This window comes from Chiloscyllium punctatum, chromosome 6 (assembly GCF_047496795.1).
Source record: "Chiloscyllium punctatum isolate Juve2018m chromosome 6, sChiPun1.3, whole genome shotgun sequence".
Lineage (NCBI taxonomy): Eukaryota > Metazoa > Chordata > Chondrichthyes > Orectolobiformes > Hemiscylliidae > Chiloscyllium > Chiloscyllium punctatum.
The window spans coordinates 137,690,364-137,712,490 of NC_092744.1; positions in this window are offsets into that span (position 1 = coordinate 137,690,364).

The following is a 22,127-nucleotide window of genomic DNA, read 5'->3' on the forward strand; positions in this document are numbered from 1 at the left end:
TTTGATGTAAAATGCCTGACAGGTCAGGCAGATGAATGCATGGCATAGATGGGAACATAGATGGGAAATGACAGGAATTACAGAAACACAGCTGAGGGAGGGACAGGGCTCACAGATCATTGTTCCAGAGGACAGATTCAACAGGAAGGATAGAAGGGGAGGCAAGAGAGGAGGTGGAGTGGTGTTTTTGATCATTGAAAACATCACTGCAGCACTGAGAGAGGATATTCCTGGGGATCGCCCAGTGAAGCTGTTATGGAACTGAGAAATAAGAATGAATAATCAGTTTGATATGACTGTACTACAAGCCCGCAGTAGTCAGCGGGAAATTGAGCAGCAAATATGTCAGAGATCTCAGATATCTTTAAGAAGTATAGGGATGTTAATGGTCGGGGATTTAAACTTTCCAAACCTAGACTGGGACTGCCATAATGTTCACAGCTTGGATGGGAGGGATTTGTTCAGTGTGTTCAAGAAAACTGTCTCAATCAGGACGTAACTGGCCCGACAGCAGAAAAGGATACAACCACACCTCCCTTCGGGAAACAAGGTAGAGAAAGGGGCTGAAGAGTTTGTGGGGGAGCACTTTTGCAAAGTCACCACAATTTTATTAGTTTGAAAGTAGCGATGGAAAAGGACAGGCCTTGTCCACGAGTTAAAGTTCAAAACTGGCCTTGCCCCGTCCAGAAGGTATTAGGCAAGACTGTCCCAAAATGGATTCGTGAAGGCTATTTGCAAGTAAAGGAATGTCGGGCAAGTGGGACTCTTTCAAAAGAGAAATAAATTAATATTTCAGGGCCAGCATATTCCTGTTAGTGTGAAGAACAATGCTGACACAATTGGGACACACTGGATGACTGGGGATATTGAGGTTCTGGTCAAGACAAAAGGGGGCACATGTCCTATATAGCCAGCTGGATTAAGTCAATCCCTTGAAGAACATTGTGGGTGTCGTAATACTCTTAAGAGGGAAACCATGAGGGCCTAAAGGGGAACTGACAGAGCTTTGGAACAGAAGGTTCAGGAAAATCCAGAGAGATTCTACAAGTATATTAACAACAGAAGATTAACTCGGGACACAATGTGACCCCTTAAAGTCATCTATGTGTGAACCCACAGGAAATGGGTGAGATTCAAAACAAACACTTCACGTCAGAACTTACTGTGGAAAACACACTGGGGAAGCAGGGAAATAAACAGTGATATTTTCAAATGAGTCCACATTGGAGAACAGGAGGTGCTGAAGGCTTTCAAACACATTAAAATTAGACAAGTCCCTGGGAACTAATCAAGTATATCGCAGGACATTGGGGTAAGTTAGGGAAGAAACTTACAATGATATTTCTATCACTGACAGCCACGGGTGGTGAGCTCGGAGCCTGGAGGTTGCCTAATGTTGTGCCAGCATTTAGGAATGGCTGCGACGGAAAGCTAGGGACATAAACACCAATTAGCTTGATGTCAGTGGTGCAAATGTTGTTGGAAGCAATTCCGCAGGACAGGACTTGCATGCATTTGGAAAGTTAACAGTTGATTAGGGAGAGTCAGCACAGCTTTGTGCATACAAAGTCGTGTCTCTCAAATTTGATAGAGTTTGTTGAAGACGTGACCAAGAAAATGGATGAAGGCAGAGCAGTAGACGTTGTCTATCCTGACTTCAGCAAGGTCTTAGACAGGGTTTAGCCTGGTGCACTGGTTAGTAAGGTTAGATCACATGGGATCAGGGAGAGCGAGACAAACAGACACAAAATGGGCTTGACAGTAGGAGACAGAGGATGGTGGGAGAGGGTTGTTGGGCAGACTGGGGGGCTCTGACCAGCGGTGTGCCATAAGCATTGGTACTGGGGTCACGCACGTGCATTATTGACATAAACAAGAATATATAAATTATTGTTAGTAAGTTTGTGGATAGTAAAATAAGTGTTATATTGGGCAGTGAATACAGTTATCAAAGGTGCTCTTATCCAACTGAGCCAGTGGGTCAAGAAATTAAAGATGGAGCAGAATTCAGGTATTGGATTTTGTTAAGATAAACCAGGGACGACTAACACAATTAATGGCAGAGCTCGAGACAATGTTGTCTAACAGAGAGAGACCAAGGGCTGCATTTACATTGTTCCTTGGAAGTGGTGTCACAGGTGGACAGGATGGGGAAAACAACAGTTGGCACACTGGCCCTCATGGGTCACAGCATTTAGTACATGAGTTGGTCCATCATGATCCGGCTGTATCAGACATCGCTGGGACTCCAGTTGGAATACTGTGTAGAATTCTGATCCGCCTGCTTCAGGAAGCATATTCTGAAACTGTAAATGGAGCAAAGATTGACGAAAATGTTACTGATACTGCAGGATTTGACAGAAACAGAGAGGCTGGATAAGCTGGAAAGCAACATGGGTGGAATGAGATAGATTTGGCAGATAAGGTTAAGGAGAATCCAAAGAGATTCTACAGCATACAAGTACAAAAAAGCTACTAGAGAGATATTGGGGCCCCTCAAAGATCAATAAGGCCATCCATGCCTGGAACCACAGGAAATGGGAGCGACCTGAAATCAATTTTTCATGTCAGAACGTACTATGGACAAAGACTAGGAAACAAAAGGAAATAAATAGTGATGTCTTGAAAAGAGTCCCCATTACAGAAGAGGTGGTGATGGAGGTCTTAGCACACAAAGGTAGAGAAAATCCTAGGTCCTGAACAAGTGTATCCCAGAACATTGAGGCAAAGTCACAGTGGGGACCGTGGCAGAGATATTTGTATCAATATCCTTCGTATTTCCATTGGGTGTAGGTGGCTGAGGGCTGACTTTATAAAGGTTTCTAAAAACATGAGGGGTATACGTAGGTTTAAGAGTGAAGGTCTCTCCAGCAGGGTAGGGGAATCCATAACTAGAGGGCAAAAATAAGAGGTGGGAGAGGAAATACTTAAAAGCAACCAGAGGAGAACATTTCCACACAGAGAATGGTGCATATATTGAATGAGCTGCCGCTGAAGTGGTAGAGAAAAGTACAATTACATCATGGAAAAGACATTTGGGCAGGTAAATGGAGATGAGAAGGTTTGACGAGACCAGGACTAAACGCAGGCAAATGTGACTCGTTCAGGAACCGTGGTCAGCATGGACTAGTTGGATCGAAGGAACCATTTCTGTTCTGCATGGCTCTTTCTCCAGTTATTGAAGGAGGAGACTACTGAGATAAGGGCTGTTGTAGGGACTGAAGCAAGTTACAGCGGTGGATATGGTAATCTGGAATGCAGTATATTTCAAATCTGTGGAGGGACTATCAGGAAGGGAGGAGGTTACAGGGACAGGAACTGTTATAGGAGTTAAACATTATTGAAGACACTGGTCCATGAGACATTGTATATGTACAGTGTTGGGGAACACAGAGCAGAAAGATCCCCCAGGCAGCATTCCCTCACACTCATGAGAAACCTGCTTTCCCCTCTGTCATACTGATGATCGCGAAGACATCAGAGGCCTGGATTGATAATTGTGACACTCCCGATGCTGTCTCAATGCAACAAAACTTACAGTAGGGCTGGTGATTGACCTGGGGTATGTCTGTACTGTGCTCCCCTTCCAGAACTGTATCTAAGTGATGTCTTGTTAGCCGATGTTTGGAGCCCTCTCATTGCTCTTTGCTCTGTTCACTGTGAGTGATCTTACCTCACTGCAGGATTTATTGAAGATTCCAGATTTCCCTGCCCTTTGTCTCTCTGGCTGACCAACCATCTTCAGTGTGGTGATGGACGAGACATCCTGTAGTTGGGAAGTCTATTGAGTCAGGAACTTCCTGATTTCCTGCAGGAGACAGAGAAATAGACAGGATTGGAAATTAGACTGATGTAGTGAAGATTACACATGGAGAATGGCAGTAATTCCCACAGAGATCTGGAAAATTCCAGTCTCCATTCCTGGTCTGAGCTGTTGTGTCTCTCTGGAATGGAGAATTCTGTTGGCTCAGGATCTGGAGCAGCTGTAAGAGTGAGAGACACTGACAGAGGCATGAATTGGACCACTACAATGAGGAATACTACATGGAGAGATACTGAGTGATATCACCAGAGTGCAGGAAGGTATCAGGATCAAACAAATCATGAAGGAGAAACAGGTTTGTCTCCAGGATGCACTGGTATCAGTGTTCAGGGATGAATAGCCTGTAAGCAGGTGAAGTGATAGCCTAGTGGTGTTATTGTTAGAGCGTGTATCGAAATCCTTAGCTAATGTTCGGGGGAGGAAGGTTTGAACACCACCATCTGAAATGGTGGAATTTGAAATAGATTATTTTAAAAATAGTAATTGTCAATCCATCAATACCATTACTGATATTCAATAAATCCAAAAACTTCGCCTTTCAAGAAAGACATTTGCCCTTCCTCACGTGGTCTGCACGACACACCCACTGCAAAGTGTTTGCCTCTCAATAACCCTCTGAAATGGTCGAGCAAGTTACTCAGCTCAGGGGCAGCTAGGACTGGGCAAGAACGTTTGGTCAGCCAGTGATATCCATATCCCATACTTGATTTTTTTAAAAAATCCATTCCGATGGTCCCACTGGAGCTGTGCTGGGATCAGTGTCCTGGCCAATCATGTCGGTAGGTTTATGGACAGGGCTTTAAACTGACAGAGAGGATGCAGGGACAGGATTCAGGTGAAAGGAGCTTTCCAAATCCAAAGATAAAAGGTGACGCATCAGAACAGCATGGGAATGTGGCCGGAGACAAGCAGAAAGGAACAGGATGGGACAGAGTTTAACTAAAACTATACATCAGGGAACCGATTTGTGACAGGAAATTGTGGGAAAGAGTAAATTATGTTTTTGTTTTGAATGGACAAAGTCTCTTCAATAAGGTGGATGGATTTGTGACACAGAGGTGAAAGAGATTTAAACACCAGAGATATGTGGTTACAGTGTGAACCAAGGTGGAAAATAAATACTCAATATTTCACAACAGCGTGCAGAAACTCAGGCAAAACGGGCAATGCCAACAATAATGGATAACAAAGGCATTACAGAGAAAGCATTTGGTCTCAGATCATGAAGTAGAATCAGTCTGAATGTAAATTCTGGCTACTACTTGCCAAGGACACAAGGAGCAGAAGAGATTTAGTCACCTAACAGCATTTCACTGCTCATCACTGCATTAAACAGGAACTCATTGGAAGTTTTAATAATGATAATTTAGTGAAACTTCAATATTCATATAATCTTGACAATCATACTGACAAGAGTGATATTCGAAGAGGAGATTGTAGAATTTTTTTTTCAGTGTTTCTTCGAATAACAAATTGTGCAACTGGCTAGGGACATAACTATCTCAGAGCGACCATTGCGTTATGAAACTTAGTGAATGAGTAATGTCACCTGGAGAGATCCTTTTGGGAAATTGTGATAAAGTGCAGTTTAAAGAAATATAAAGTTTTAAAGTGAATCACAGAAAGGACAAGGTACAACTAGAAATAAAAACAGCCAATTACATGAGTTTGAGAGGAGAACTGACCAAGGTAAACAGGCGAAACATACTGAAACATGTGTCTGTCAATGAACAGAGGAAAACATTTGAAGGAACAGTGTAAAATATTCAACAAAAGGACATTGCATTGAAACCGACAAAACCTCAGCAAGAAATTCCCTCCCATCCCTCATTAAGGACAAAATGGATCATATTAGATTATGAGGCTTAGAAGATCACTACAAAGAACTTAAAATCCTGAAATGAGAGAGAGTTTAACCAGAAAGTATTAGAGGGATTGAGAAGGAAGGGTCTGCTCGCAGGAAGAAGTCAGTGGGAAGGGGAATCATTGTCAGCGATATGAACAGGGAGAGGTGAAGGTGCTGGAGGTGGTGAGAGTGTTACAGAGAGTGGTCAGGGCCTGAACGGTGTTACAAAGCCAGTACGGATTGCTGCAGATGGAGGTGTTTGCAGAGGTAGGGAGGGACATCTGCGTTTTTATTTATTCATGCATGGGATATGGGGGTCACTGATTGGACCAGTATTCTTTGCCCCCGCTGCTAATTGCCCAGAGGGCAGATCAGAGTTGGTTATATTGCTGTGGGTCTGGTGTCACATGGAGGCTAGACCAAGTTAGAATGTCAGATGTCCTTCACTAAAGGAGGTAAGTGAACCTAATGAGTTCTTCCAACTGATCAACAATGCTTTTATGGCGGCCTCACCAATGTCTTGTTCAGACAACATGAACTGTGTACCTGCATCCCTGGGTCACTGATTGACAACACGACCCAGGGCCCAAACATTCACTGTCCAAGTCCCACCCTGGTTTGTCTCATCAAAATGAAACACCTCACCTTTATCTAATTAAACTCCATCTGCTATTCTTCAGCCCACTATCCCAGCAGGACTGTCCATCCTGTTCTATCATAGATAACCTTCTTCACTATCCACTTTATCACATATTTCAATGTCACCCAAAAGACTTACTTACCAGGAAACCAATATTCCCATCCAAACCATTTATCCAAATAGCAAACAACAATGGACCCACTCCACCGCTGGGCACATGCCTCCAGTCAGAAGAACATGTCTCCCACCACCCTCTGTCTCCTACCATCAATGCAATTTTGTAACCAGTTCACTAGCTTCTCCTGAATGCCATATCCTTTTACATTGATCTGAGCTTATTACCCAGTTTACCATACAGAACGTAGAACACAGAACAGTGCAGCACAAGACACTTTGGCCATGATGCCATGCCAACTTTTTATCCGACTGTAAGATCAAAGTAATCTACATACCCTTCGTTTTACTGCCACCATGTGTGCATTAAATGTATTATCCATGAGTGTATTAAATGTCCCTAATGTATCTGACACTTCTACCACTGCTGGCCATGCATTCCACACCCCCTACACACACTTTGTGAAAATAACCTACATCTGAAATCTCTCCTTCACCATCCACCATGTATGCCATGATATAAAGAAGTCTCTCACTATTCACTCTCTCTGTGCCTCACATCATCTTGTTCACCTCTACCAACTCGCACCTCACCCTTCTTCACTCCAATGAGAAAAGCCGAACCCCCCTCAACCTTTCTTCATAAGACATGCGCTCCAGCACAGGCAGCGTCCTGGTAAATCTCCAATTTACCCTCCCTAAGCTTCCACTGCCTTCCTGTAATGAGGGGATGAGGACTGAACATAACATCACAAGTGGGGTCTAACTCGGGCTCTATAGCGTTGCAGAATAACTTCACTGCTATAAAACTCAATCCACCAGCAACTGAAAGGCAACACAACATATTCCTTCATTACAACCCTATCAGCTTGGGTGGCAACTTTGAGGGATCGATGGATTTGGAACCCAAGATCCCTCTGTTCCACAACACAACCAAGTATTCTGCCTTGAACCCTGTATTCTGCATTCAAGTTCGGCCTTCCAAAATGAATCATTTCACACTTTTCCAGATTGAACTCCATCTGCCAATTCTCAGTGCAGCTCTGCATTCTGTCAATACCCTGCTGCAACCTACAACAAACCTCCACACTATCCACCATTCTACCAATCTCCATGTCATTGACAAAATTACTAAGCCATTCTTCCACACCCACATCCAAATCGTTTATAAAAAAAACACAAAGAGCAGAGGTCCTGCAACCGATCCCTGCAGAACACCACTGTTCACCGAGCTCCATACGGAATGCTTCCCATCTATACCACCCTCTGTCTTCTGTGAGCCAGGAATTCCATATCCAGACAGACACGTTTCCTGTATCCCATGCCTCTGTACTTTATGAATGAGCCATAAAGGTGTTTTGTCACATCCTCAAAGGATTCAATAAGATTTGTGGGGCATGACCTGTCCCTTACAAAGCCATGCTGACTATCTCTAATCAAACTATAGTTTTCGATGGAGTCATAAATCCACTCTCTCAGAGTCCTCTCCAATAATTTGCATACCACAGACATAAGAAAGTGAGGTCTGTAATTCCCAGGATTAACCCTATTTCCTTTCTTGAACAAGGAAATAACATTTGCTACCCTCCAATCATCTGGTACGATTCCGGTGGACAGTGTGGGTGCAAAGGTCATCACCAAAGGCGCAGCAATCGTTTCCTGTTGTAACTTTGGGCATATCACGTCTGGTCCAATAGACTTATCTATCTTTATGTTTTACACAATTCTCAGCACATCCTCCTTCTTAACATCCACCGTTTCGTATATATCAGTCCTTTTTATGCTGTCCTCACAAATGACAAGGTGCCTCACAGTAGTGAATACTGAAGCACAGTATGCATTAAGGATCTTCCCTACCTCCTGTCACTGCAGGCACATGTTCCCTCCACTATCCCTGACCGGCCCTACCCTCACTCTGACCATCGTCTTGTTCCTCACATAAGTGGAAAATGCCTTACGGTTTTCCTTAATCTTTCCCAAAAAAGCTTTTTCATGTCCCATTCTAGCTGTCCTAAGTCCATTCTTCAGTACCCTCCTGGCTACCTTCAGAGAGTCTCCAGAGTGTGGAAACAGGCCATTTCGCCCAACAACTCCATACGGACCCTCTGAAGAACATCCCGCCGAAAACCATTCCCCACCCTATTACTCCCCATTTACCCTGACTAATGTGTCAATCCTGCACTTCCCTGAACACTATGGGTAATTTAGCATGGCTGAATCACCTAATCTACACATCTTTGGACGGTGGGTGGAAACTGGGGCACCTGGAGAAACCCCACGCAGACATGGGGAGAAAGTGTAAACTCCACACAGACAATTGCCCGTGACTGGAATCGAAACCGGGTAACTGGTGCTATAAGGCAGCCATGCTAACCACTGAGCCATCGTGCTGCCCCCATATAACCTTACAGAGTGCTATCACCAGAGTGCAGGAAGGTGTCAGGATCAAACAACGGTCATGGTGAAAGCGTTTCAAATCATGGTGCACGGGATCAGTACTCAGTGACGGGTGAACGACGAGTGGGACAGGTGATGACCTCAGGTTATTCTCACCAGAATGTTCATCCAGAACTTAATGTCGGTGTCAGCTAAACCCATCTAACTGCTTAATATCCTTTAAGGAAGGAAATCGGTTATTGACAGCAGGTCTGGCCTACGTGTGACTCCAGACGCAGAGCAACGAGGTTGACTCTCCACTGCCCCCTGAAATGAACTGGCAAGCAATTCAGCTCAAGGGCAGCTCGGGGGTGGACATGAAATGCTGGCCAGAAAGAGACAGCAACATCTCACGAGTGAATTAAAAACAACCGTGCTGGGAGCAGTGTCCTGGTCAATCATGTAAGTAGGTTTATGGAAAGGACTTTAAACTGACAGAGAGGATGCAGGGACAAGGTTCAGTTGAAAGGAGCTTTCCAAATCCAAATACAAAACGTGAAGCATCGGAACAGCATGGGAATGTGGCTGAAGATAACCAGAAAGGAACAGGAAGCAAATTCCAGCAGGACTTATGCACTTAATGGTATGTTCCTAGGGAGTGTTGCTGAACAAAGAGACCTTGGAGTGCAGGTTCTTAACTCCTCGAAAGTGGAGTCGCAGGTAGATAGGATAGTGCAGAAGGCGTTGGTATGCTTTCTTTTATTGTTCAGCGTATTGAGTACAGAAGTGGGGAGGTCATGTTGCTGGTGGACAGCACATTGGTTAGGCCACTGTTGGAATATTTTGTGCAATTCTGGTCTCCTTCCTATCGGAAAGATGTTGTGAAATTTGAAAGGGCTCGGAAAATATTTACAAGGATGTTGCCAGGGTTGGAGGATTTGAGCTACAGGGAGAGGCTGAACAGGCTGGGGCTGTTTTCCCTGGAGCTTCGGTGGTTGAGGGGAGACCTAATAGAGGTTTACAAAATTATGAGGGGCATGAATAGGATAAATATGCAAAGTCTTTTCCCTGGTGTCGGGGAGTACAAAATGAGAGGGCATAGATTTAGGGTGAGGGGAAAAGAGATAAAAGAGACCTAAGGGGCAACTGTTTCACACAGAGGGTAGTACGTGTATGGAGTGAGCTGCCACAGGATGTGGTGGAGGCTGGTCCAATTGCAACATTTAAAAAGCATTTGGATGGATATACGAATAGGAATGGTTTGGGGGGATATGAGCCCGGTGCCGGCAGGTAGGACTAGATTGGGTTGGGATATTTAGTCGGCGTGGACAGGTTGGATCGAAGGGTGTTTATTTCATATTCTACATCTGTATAACTCTATGACCTGATAAGGACCTGGTGATTTATCCACCTTTATGCATGTCAAAACATCCAGCACCTCCTCCTCTGTAATATGCACATTTTGCATGTTGACACCATCTATTTCCCTACATTCTGTATCTTCCATGTACTCCCCACAGTAAATACTGATGTAAAACACTTGTTTAATATCTCACCATCTCCTGCAGCTCCAAGTGCAGGGTGTCTTGATGATCTTCAAGGGGCCCTATTCTCTACCTAATTACCATTTGTCCTTTATATTTTTATAAAAACCCTTTGGATTCTCCTTAACCCTATTTGCCAAAGCTATCTCATGTACCCCTTTGGCCCTCCTGATCTCCCGCTTTAGTATATTCCTACTGCCTTTATACTCTCCTAAGGATTCACACTCTCTCCTGAGATACGTTTACTTCTTTTTCAAAACTTATACTCTATTTCTCTCCTCATCTAGCATTCCATACACCTACTGGCCTTTTCATTCACCCTAACAGGAGTGTCTCCTGTCCCCGGACTACAGTCCTCATTTTGGAAGTTGTCCCAATTTCCAGTGGTAAAGGTTTCATTCCCTCAAAATGGAAACCCCCCGATTCCTGCATCTCGCAAAACGGCTGCTAGAAAATAATGACAAGAAAAAACTTTCCAAAGAAAGGCTTCGAGGAGGTGAGTTCTGGTCAGTAACATATATCTGGAAGTTACCAAAAGCACCAGGTCAGTATCAGGCACACAGACAGAATGGGCAAACAGATTCACATCGGAGCTGACATCTCCCAGCCTGGGAACCTGAAACATGCACAGCCATTCTGGAGAGTTATGCAGATATCAGGAGTATTGCTGTGGCAAAAAAAGGTTTCAGTAATTTTGAGGGAAGATACTAATAAAGGAGGTTACAGAGGTAAGGAGGATTATCGGGACTTGAAGAGGTTTCGCAATGTACGAGTGTTGTCAGGATTGAAGGAAGTTCCCAAGATTGGGAGGGTTTAAGATTGAAGAATTCCAAGGACAACCTTTACAGGGAGAAAGGCGGTGTTCTTGACAGTGTGGAGGAACAGAAGAATCTTGGGGTCCTCGTCCATTGATCCCTCAAAGCTGCTACTCAAGTTCTTAGCTTTATTCAGAAGGCGTATGGTGTATTGGCTTTCATTAGCAGGGGGATTGAGTTTAAGAGTCATGAGGTTATGCTGCAGCTCTATCAAGACCTGGTTAGACAACACTTGGTATATTGTGTTCAATTCTGGTTGTCTCATCATCAAAAAGATGTAAAAGGTATAGAGAAGGTGTAGAGGAGATTTATCAGGATGCTGCCTGGACTGGAGGGGAGATCTTAAGAAAGGTTGAGGGAATGAGGGATTGACTTTTTGGAATGAAAAGGGACGAGAGATGACTTATTGGAAGTGAATGAGATGATTTAGGGCTTAGATAGAGAGGATAACCACATACTTTTCCCATTGCAAAAATGGAAATAACGAGGGGACATAAATTGACGGTGATCAGAGGAAGGTTTATAGGAGAGGTCAGGGGTGGGTTCTTCACATATACTGTAGCAGGTGCGTACATTGCACTGCCAGCAGTGGTAGTAGGGTCCGATACATTAGGGACATTTAAACAACTCTTAGATAGGCATATGGCTGATAGTACAATGTAGGGTCTGTAGGATAAAAGGTCAGCACAACATTGAGGGCCGAAGGGCCTTGCGCTGTGCTGTACTGTACTACGTTCTAAAGAGGGAGGGTTACAATGGCACAAAGAGATTTCAGCATGCTGGGAAGGATGTGATCTGAATGAAGAGACGCAATTAGGAAGGTGTGCTCGGATTGTCGAGGGTAACACTGACAGCAATAGTCTGATTTGGAGCAGACGACCCAGACTGGGAGGGGTGTGAGGACTGGAGGTGTTTTCACCAAAAATGAGGACCATAGAACCACAGGGTGTTACATAAATGTGGATAGTTGTAGGGCCTACAGGTGTTCATGGAGATGGGGAGATTGGAAGGGATGGAGCAGTTTACAGGTAGAAGGATGTTGGTAGGATGGGGTGTTTCACACAGACAGGTTTTGGTGAATGGAGCAGATTATGGAAATCAAGATGGTTTAATAGATTAGAACACACAGCTACGTGGAGGGCAGTCGCGACAGAAGATGTTTATAGTTAAAGAAAGAATAAGGTTCTGCAGGTTATTTAGATATAGAGGATGTGGAGTCGGACATTTTCACCAGGAGGAAAGGACAGTAATTTTGGTTAGAGACAGTTTCACGGATAAGGGAGCATTAGTAACCTTCTCCATCTTGGTCAAATTGGGAAGGGTTGTCGGGGAGGGTGACGTTTCCACAGATAGGGGTGTAACAGCTGGAGAAGGTTATGGAGATGACTGAACAGATGGAGAGACTGGAACAGCTTGAATTGACAGGGTAGGAGATAGCTATGGGAGGATGTTACATATATAGGTGAGTCTTTTCGGAAGTGAATCAGATAGTCACAGGCATTGGAATGAGTTCTACAGATCAGGAGTTCTGCACAGACCTGAGAGGATTGTACTGTCTCCACAGATTGATTGTATCTTTCGGACTGGAAAAAGATACAAATAGCTTAAAGTCAATGTACGCTGCTTACTTTTTCCTGGACAGAGCCTCAAGATCTCTTATCAGCCAGGGATCCCTGAACCTGCCAGATTTTCCCTTCACTCAAACACACTGGCCTTGGATTCTTGAGATCACACTTTTAAAAGCCTCCCATTTGTAGGTCATTTCTTTTCCTTCAAACAGACTCACCCAATCGATGGTAATCATAGTGTGGAGGAGAGGTTGTGGGACTGGGGTGGACAATGTTAAAAATCACACAACACCAGGTTCCAGTCCAGTGGGTTTATTCGGAGGCACAAGGTTTCCGAGCGCTGCGTTTTCATCAGGTGGTTGTGGAGCACAATCATAAGGCACAGAATTTATAGCAACAGGATAGCAGTGTCATGGAATGTAATATAAAACACATTTAGTTTCAGCATTTCACCTTTTAGGATGATCACCTGCGCTTCGGACTTAACTTGTTGGACTTAAACCTGCTGTTGTGCGATTTTTAATTCACCCAATCAACCTCGCCTCGATTCTGCCAAATAGTCCCAAAATTGGCCCTGCTCCAGTTTCACACCTTAATCTGTGGACCTGTTTCATCTTTTTCCATAACTATATTAAAACCAGGACAGTTGTGGTCACTGGACCCAAAGTGCTCTCTGATTGACTATTCAGTCACTTGCCTGACCACATTGTCTGAGGGAGGTCCAGTGTTGCACCTGCCTGAGTAGATTTAGGCCTTATTCGAGTTACATCTCAATTTAAGAAAATTTCTTGGACAAATTTGACAAATTGCACTCCGAACGGGCCTTTTAGTCTGTGGGTGGCCCAGTCCATCCAGGGGAAGTTAAAATCTACAACCAATACGACATGATTATTTCATTAGGTACGTGCAATCTCTCTACACGTCTGCTCCTCTAGTATCCGCTGGCTATTTGGGAATCTTGAACACTGTCACAACAGAGTGCCCATCCCCTTTTTGTTTCTAACGTCTCAACATATGGCCTCATTTGATGACTCTTAAAGCGTATCATCTCGATGCGCTGTTGTTCTGACCTCCCTCATCAAAAGGGCAGCTTCCCCTCCTCACTTACTTGTCCTCCTGACACACCTGTAGCTTCTGTATCCTGGAACACTGAGCTGCCAGTCCTGCCCTTCTCTCAGCCATGTTTCTGTTATGGTTATAATATCCCAGCCCCCGGAGCTAATCCATGCTCCGAGCTCGTCTTCCTTACCAGTCATTGAAATAAATGCATGTTAAACCAAAAGTCTTTTCCCTCCCTTGACTGTGCCCCTGGATACCCTGAATAGCAAACTTGTTCTCGATGGCTGATGCATTTTTCCTCTGACTGTTCGATAGGCCCTCCCTTATTCAGAGTCCCTGCCAAACCTTTTTAAACCCTCCCCGAATAACACTAAGAAATCTCCCTGCCGGGATACTGGCGTCCCTCTGGTTCAAGTCAAACCTGTCATCTTGTATAGGTCACCTCTAGCTCAAAAGAGATTTCAATGATCCAAACCTTAACCTCGCCAACTCCCCCCCACCCCCCCAACTCCTCAGCCACACATCCATCCAGCCTATCTTTCTATTTCTATCCTCACTGGGGCAGGTGGCACTGGGAGTAATCTGGAGATCACTGCCCTTGAGGTCCTGCTTTTTAACTTCTTACCTAACTCCTGATACTCATTTCACAGGACCCTATCCCAGTGTCTACCTCCGTCATGTGGGCCGATGTGCACAATGATCTCTGGCTGGTCACCCTCCCCCTTCAGAATGTTCAGTAACCGCTCAGACACATCCTTGACCCTGGTTCCCTGGAGGCAGCACACCACCCGGGGGTCTCTTCTGCAGCCACACAGTCTCCTGTCTGTCCCCCTCACAACTGAGTCTCCTATCAGTATCACTATCATTAGAGAGGATCTGGCAAACATATACTGGGAGGACTATCTGCAGTTTGTTTATATTTGGAAAGTGTGAGTATGTTAAAGTGATACAGTGAGAATTCAGGGCCAGTGTGTTCCTGATGAAGGAATAGAAAAGGCAGCAAATCCAGTGAATACTGATCAAGTGACATCGTGAGTTTGATAAAGAAAACACCGTGCAATAAAACCAGGTGAAGCCATTCAAACATTGAGGGACTGCAAGGATATCCTTAGAAATGAGGGACACACAATGACCATAAAATATCTTTGTCAGATACTATTAAGGAAAAGTCACAAGGTATTTTATCAGTATGTTTAGAATATGAGGATTACTGAGGAAATAGTGAGGCCTGTTAGAAACCAAAGAGACAATCTGTGCGTGGAGCCAGAGGAACTAGGTGAGGTCTTCAATGGATAATTCTCACCTGTATTCACACAGGAGAAAGGCATTGTAGCCAGGGATTTTATTTGGGATGGTGAGGTTCGAGAATATGTTAAGATCAATACGAAGGAGGTATTAAATGTTTTCATAGGCATAAAGCTGGAGAAATCCCCAGTGCCCGATAAAATGTATCCCAGGCTGTTATGGGAGGTAAGGGAGGAGGTTGCTGAGGCCCTGGTGGATATATTTAATAGCTTTCGGGCCACGTGTGAAGTGCCGAATGACTGGAGGATAGCTAATGTAGTTCCTCTGTTTAAGAAGGGCAGCAGGGATAGGCCAGGTAATTACAGAGCAGATAGTCTCTCAGCAATGGGAGGGAAAATATTGGAAACAATTCTGAGGATGAATCAACACTTACAAGGGTAAGAATCATCTCAGCTCAATCCTCACAGATTTGGGAGAGGAAGATACTGTCTGAGAAATTCAGTGGAGTTTTTTGATATGGTGTCTACAAGTATTGATGAGGGCAGTGCAGATGTTAAATGGAATTGAATAAGGCCTTTGACAAGTTCACACACGGAAGGCTGATCCAAAAGTAAAGAGCCATTGGGGTCCAAGGCAAGTTGGTAAGTTGGATCCACAATTGATGGACAGACTGCTTCGTGTTTGAAATTCGTTCACCAGTGGGTGTACAACAGGGATCTGTGCAGGAATCATTGCTGTTTATGATGTGCATTAATAACTGAGATGTCAAAGCAGAATGAACCATTAGTAGGCTTGCAAATGACATGAAAGGTGAGGTTTTGTCCACAATGAAGCGGATGATCTCAGTCTACAGTCCAATGTCTTTCAGATGATAATTTGAACAGGGTTGAGTAGTGATCGAAGTGAGATAATACCCTGTGGGAGGAATGATAAGCGACGGACAGACATAATGAACGGTAGGTCCTTGCGGAGTACTGAGGAATACAGGGACCTTGGTGGACAAGTCCATAGATCCCTGAAGGTATCAGCACAGGGAGACAGGGTGGGGAATGGACCTGACCTGGGGGTGGGATGAGGACCAACATTCTGGTGGGGCAAATTACTGGAGCGGCTTGAGAGGATATAAACTAGTCTGGCAGGGGTTTGGACCTTAAACTGTCATAAAGACAGAAAGAAGATTGAGCCTGATACACAAGTTAAAGAGAGCAATTTCAACAGACAAGGCAGGCAAGAACATCGCAGGGAATAGGGAACAACTGATGATTAACCTGCATTTATTTCAATACAAGGGGCCTGATAGCTAAGGAAGATGAACGCGGGGATGGAAGGAAATATGGGACTGGAAGATTATAGTTATCATTGTGCTACTATCTGTGTGGAATATACGCATTCTCCCCGTGTCTGCGTGGGTTTCCTCCGGGTGCTCTGGTTTCCTCCCACAGTCGCAAAGATGTGCAGTTTAGGTGAGTTGGCTATGCTAAGTTGCCCGTAGTGTTAGGCGAAGATGTAAATGTAGGGGAATGGGTCTGGGTGGGTTGCTCTTCGGAGGGTCAATGTAGACTTTTTGGACCAAAGAGCTTGTTCGCACAGTATAAGTAAACCAATCTAATCAAATCATTACAGAAACAGTGCTGAGGGAGGGACAGAACCAACAAATCATTGTTTCAAGATAGAGAGACCACAGGAAGCATAGAAGGGTTGGCAAGAGAGGAAGGACACGTGGTGATGGGTTTTGAGTGTATGAAACATCACAGCAATACTTAGAGAGGACAATCCTATGGGATCGACTACTGTCTTAGTGGAACTGTGAAATAAGAATGGGTCATCACTTTGATACGAGTGTACTGACCCTGAATAATCTGTGGCAGACTGAGGAACAAATATGTCGGGAGATCTCCTGTCTGTACCTGACATGTGCTTACTTCTTTTTCTGAACTTTTCTCATCATCCAGCATTCCCTCCACCTTACCAGCCTTTCCTTTAACCCTAACAGGAACACTGTATACTGTCTCTGGACTGCCATTATCTCATTTTTAAAGGCTTCCCAATTTCCAATGGTAAAGGTTTCATTCTCTCAAAATGGAAACTCCCCAATTACTGCATCTCGTGGAATTGCCACTTGAAAATAATGAAAAAAGAACATTCCAAACAAAGGCTTTGATGTGGTGAGCTCTGGTCAGTCATGTAGATACACACGGAGAGTGCTTTCTACCAGAGCAGCACCAGGTCAGTGTCAGGCACGCATTCAGAATGGGCAATTAGAGTCACATCTGAGCTCACATCTCCCAGCCTGGGAACCTGAAGCTGTGCACAGTCATTATGGTAAATATCTGCATAAATAGGACAGTGAGATAAGCCCAATAGTTCGATCAAAAAGAGTCAGTCATTCAAATTGTAATATCCTTCAGGTTCCACAACCCATTCTCGGTCCCATCTTGCAGGTTCTATGAATCCAGCTCTCTCTAGCTTCCTGCAGGATCCACGTCCCTTCATACATTTGTACCATCCTCCAGGTTCTGCAGCCCTTCCTACCTCCGTAACATGACCCGGACTCTACAACCCTTCCTTCCTCTGCAATGGTCCCCAGTGGGGACTGGAGGGTGATGGGGTTTACAGAGACAGTGAATGATATCAGGATGGGAGGGTGTTGCAGATATTAGGACTACTGCTGTGGTTAAAAAAAGAGGCTTCAGGCCTTTTGAGGGTTGGTGCTAATAAAGGAGGTTTCAGAAGGAAGGAGGGTTGTCGGGACATGAAGAGGTTTCACTGTTTATGAGAGTTGTCGGGATCAGAGGAAGTTACCAAGATAGGGAGGGTTTAAGATTGCAGGATTCCACAGACAACCTTTACAGGGTGAAAGGCAGGATTCTTGACAGTTTGGAGGAACAGAAGAATCTTGAAGTCCACGTCCGTAGATCCCTCAATGTTGATTGCCTTGTTCAGAAGGTCTATACTGTGTTGGCTTTCATTAGCGGGGGATTGAGTTTAAGTTCCACAAAGTTATGCTGCAGCTCTATCGAGTCCTGGTTAGAGAACATTTGGTATATTGTGTTCAGTTCTGGTTGCCTCATTATCAGAAGGATGTGGAAACTTTAGAGAGGGTGTAGAGGAGATTTATCAGGAGTGGAGGTTTAATGAAGAAAGGTTGAGGGAATTAGGGCTTTTCTCATTGGAATGAAAAAGGATGAGAAGTGACTTGATAGAAGTGAACGAGATGATTTGAGGCCTCAATAGAGAGGATAACCAGTTACTTTTCCATTTGCACAAATGGCTATAATGAGGGGAAATAATGGAAGGTGATTGGAGAAAGTTTTACGGGAAATGTGAGAGGGTTTTTTTTACACAGAGTGGCAGATGCATGGAATGCACCACCAACATTTGTAATGGAGTCCAATACATTAGGGCCATTTAAGCAACACTTAGATAGGCACATGGATGATAGTAAAATGTAGGGTCTGTAGTTTAGTTTAATCTGAGAGTAGGATAAAAGGTCAGTGCAACGTCGAGGGCCAAAGGGCCTGCACTGTGCTGTACTGCTCTATATTCTAAATAAGGAGGCTCACAATGGCACAAAGGGGTTTCAAAAAGCTGGAGAGATGGGATCTGAATGAAGAGACACAAACAGGAAGGTGTGCCAGGATTGTCAGGATATAACAGAGACAGCAATGGCCTGATCTGGAGCAGACGACCCAGACTGGGAGGGGTGTGAGGGCTGGAGGTGGTTTCACAGGGAGGGAGGACCAGAGAGCCACAAGGTGTTACAGAAATGTGGAGAGCTGTAGGGTTTACAGGAGTTCATGGAGATGGGGAGGTGGGGAGGGATGCAGCAGTTACAGGCATAAGGATGTTGGTAGGATGGGGTGGTTCGCACAGACAGGAATGTCTTAGGTGAATGGAGCAGATTCCAGAAATCTAGACAGTTTTATAAGTTAAAAGAACAAGCAGATATGTGGAGAGCAGTCGTGACTGAAGATGTTTATAGTTATTGAAAGGCTTAGGTTCTGCAGGTTATTTAGGTATAGAGGGGGTGATGTCTGACAATTTTACCGGGAGATAAAGACATCCATTTTGGTTGGAGACAGTTTCACAGATAAGGGAGCATTAGTAATATCATGCAGTTTGGTCAAAGTGGAAAGTTTGAAGGGGAAGGTGACATTTGCACAGATAGGGGTGTAAGAGATGGAGAAGTTTATGGAGATGAGTAGATGATGGACAGACTGGAAGACCCAATATTGACAGGATGGGTGATAGGCAAGGGAGGATGTTACACAGATAGGGAGTATTTTCGGAACTGGATCACATAGTCACAGTCATTGCAGTGAGTTCTACAGATCAGGAGTGCTGCAGGGACCTGAGTTTGATCATGTCTTTAGGACTGGAAGAAGATATGAATAGTTTAAACTCTATGTATGCTGTTTTCTTTTTCCTGAACAGAGCCTCAATATCCCTCATCAGCCAGGGATCCCTGAACCTGCCGGATTTTCCCTTCACTCTAACAGGGACATACTGGCCCTGGACTCTTGAGATCACACTTTTAAAAGCTTCCCGTTTGCCAGTCATTCATTTTCCTTCAAGCAGTCTCGCCCAATTGATGGCAGTCATAATGTAGAGGAGCCGGTGTTGGAATGGAGTGTACAACGCTAAAAATCACAACAACAGCTTACAGTCCAGCGGGTTTAACTGGAGGCACTAGGTTTTGGAGCGCTACTTCATCAGGTGGTTATGGAGCACAATCATAAGGCTCAGAATTTATAGCAACGGGATAGCAGTGTCATGGAATGCAATATCAAACACATTTAGTTTAAGCCTTTCATCTTTTAGGATGATCACCTGCGCTTCGAAAGCTAGTGCTTCAAAATAAAACTGTTGGACTATAACCTTGTGTCGGTGATTTTTAATTCACCCAATCGACCTCGCTCGATCCTGCCTCATGGCCCCAAATCTGATCCTGCTCCAGTTTCACACCTTAATCTGTCAGCCTGTCTGATCTTTTTTCCATAACAATGTTAAAACAAAGACAGTTGCAGTCACTGGACCCAAAGGAAAGGCCAGGTAATTACAGAGCAGATAGTCTGACAGCAGGGGGAGGGAAATTATTGGGAACAATTCTGAGGGACAGTTTGAATCAATAACTGGAAAGGCAGGAAACAATTCGGGGTAGTCAGCACGGATTTGGTAAAGGAAGATCCTGTCTGATGGATTCAGCTGAGCTTTCTTTGAAATTACGATTGAAAATGTTGATGAGGTCAGTGCAGATGATGTGGGTTCCAGGGAGTTCATAAGGCCTTTGACAAGGTCCCACATGGAAGGCTGGTCCAAAAGGGAAGAGCCACTGGGATCCAAGGCAAGTTGGCAAATTGGATCCAAAGCTGGTGGAGGGTTGTTTCTGTGATGAGAAGCCTTTCACCAGCAGATGTACCACAGGGATCTGTGCAGGAACCATCGCTGTTTATTATGTACATTAATGAGTTGGATGTGATAGCAGAAGGTTTACAGATGACATGAAAGTTGAGGGTGTTGTCCACAGTGAGGGGGATGGTCTCAGGCTACAATCTGAAGGTTGAGGTTGGGACTGAATTTCAAAGAGTCATTTCAATTGATAAGGCAGACAAGAGCAGAGCAGGCAATGAGGGAAAACCGATCAATTAAACTGCACTTACTTTGATGTAAAAGTCCTGACAGATAAGGCAGATGAGCGCATGGCATAGGATGGGAACATGGGACTGAAATATCACAGGTATTACAGAACAATAGCTGAGGGAGGGACATTACCGGCAGCTCAATGTTCCAGGGGACAGATGCTATAGGAAGGACAGAACAGGAAGCAAAAGTGGAGGAAGAGTGGAATTCTTGATTCGTGAAAAAAATCACTGCAGCATTTAGAGAGGATATGCCTGGGGATCGCCCAGTGAAATTCTCTTAGTGGAACTGAGAAAAAAGAATGAGTCATCACTTTGATATGACTGTATTACAGGCCCCCAATAGTCAACGGGAAATAGAGCAGTAAATATATCAGGAGATCTCAGATATCTAACAATAATAGGGCTTTAATGGTTGGAGATTTTAACTTTCCATACCCAGACTGGGACTGCCATAATGTATACAGCTTGGATGGGAGGAATTCATTCAATATGTTCAAGAAAACTGTCTCAGTCAATATGGTAATGGCCTGACTGCAGAAAGGGATAAAACCTGACCTCCCCTTGGGAAACAAAAGTAGGGAAAGGGACTGAAGTGTTTCTAGGGGAACACTTTGGCAAAATCACCATACTTCTATTAGTTTGATCATAAACGTCATGTCAGAACTTACTGTGGAGAAACTCTGGGGAAGTCAGGGAAATAAACAGTGATGTCTTCACAAGAGTCCCCATTGGCGAACAGGAGGTGCTGAAGGTTTTAAATCACATAAAAAGTAGACAACTCTCTCGGAACTAATCGGGTGGATCCCATGACATTGGTGGGGGGGGGGGGGAGGGGGGCGAGTGAGGGAAGAAATTGCGGGGTACCTTAGAGAGGTATTTCTATCAAAGACAGCTACAGGTAACGAGCTGGGAGTCTGGAGAGTGACTAATGCTGTGCCAGTATTTAAGAAAGGCTGCGAGGGAAAGTCAGGGACCTAAAGAACAATTAGCTTGATGTAAGTTGTGCGAAAGTTGTTGGAAGCGATTCTGCGGGACAGCAGTTACATGCATTTGGAAAGGCAATGATTGATTAAGGATCGTCAGCACAGCTTTGTGCATACAAGGTAGTGTCTCACAAACTTGACTGAGTTTGTCGAAGAGGTGATTAAGAAGATAGACGAAGACAGAGCAGTAGACATTGTCTATCCTGACTTCAGCAAGACCTTTGACAGGGTTTATCGTGGTGCACTAGTTAGTAAGGTTAGATCACATGGGATCAGGGAGAGCGAGACAAACGGACACAAAATGGGCTTGACAGTAGGAGACAGAGGGTAGTGGGAGAGGGTTGTTGTGTGGACTGGAGGCTCTGACCAGCGGTGTGCCATAAGGATTGGTGCTGGGGCCACATGTGCATTGTTTACATAAACGAGAATATAGGAATCATTGTTAGTAAGCTAAATAAGTGTTACAGTGGGG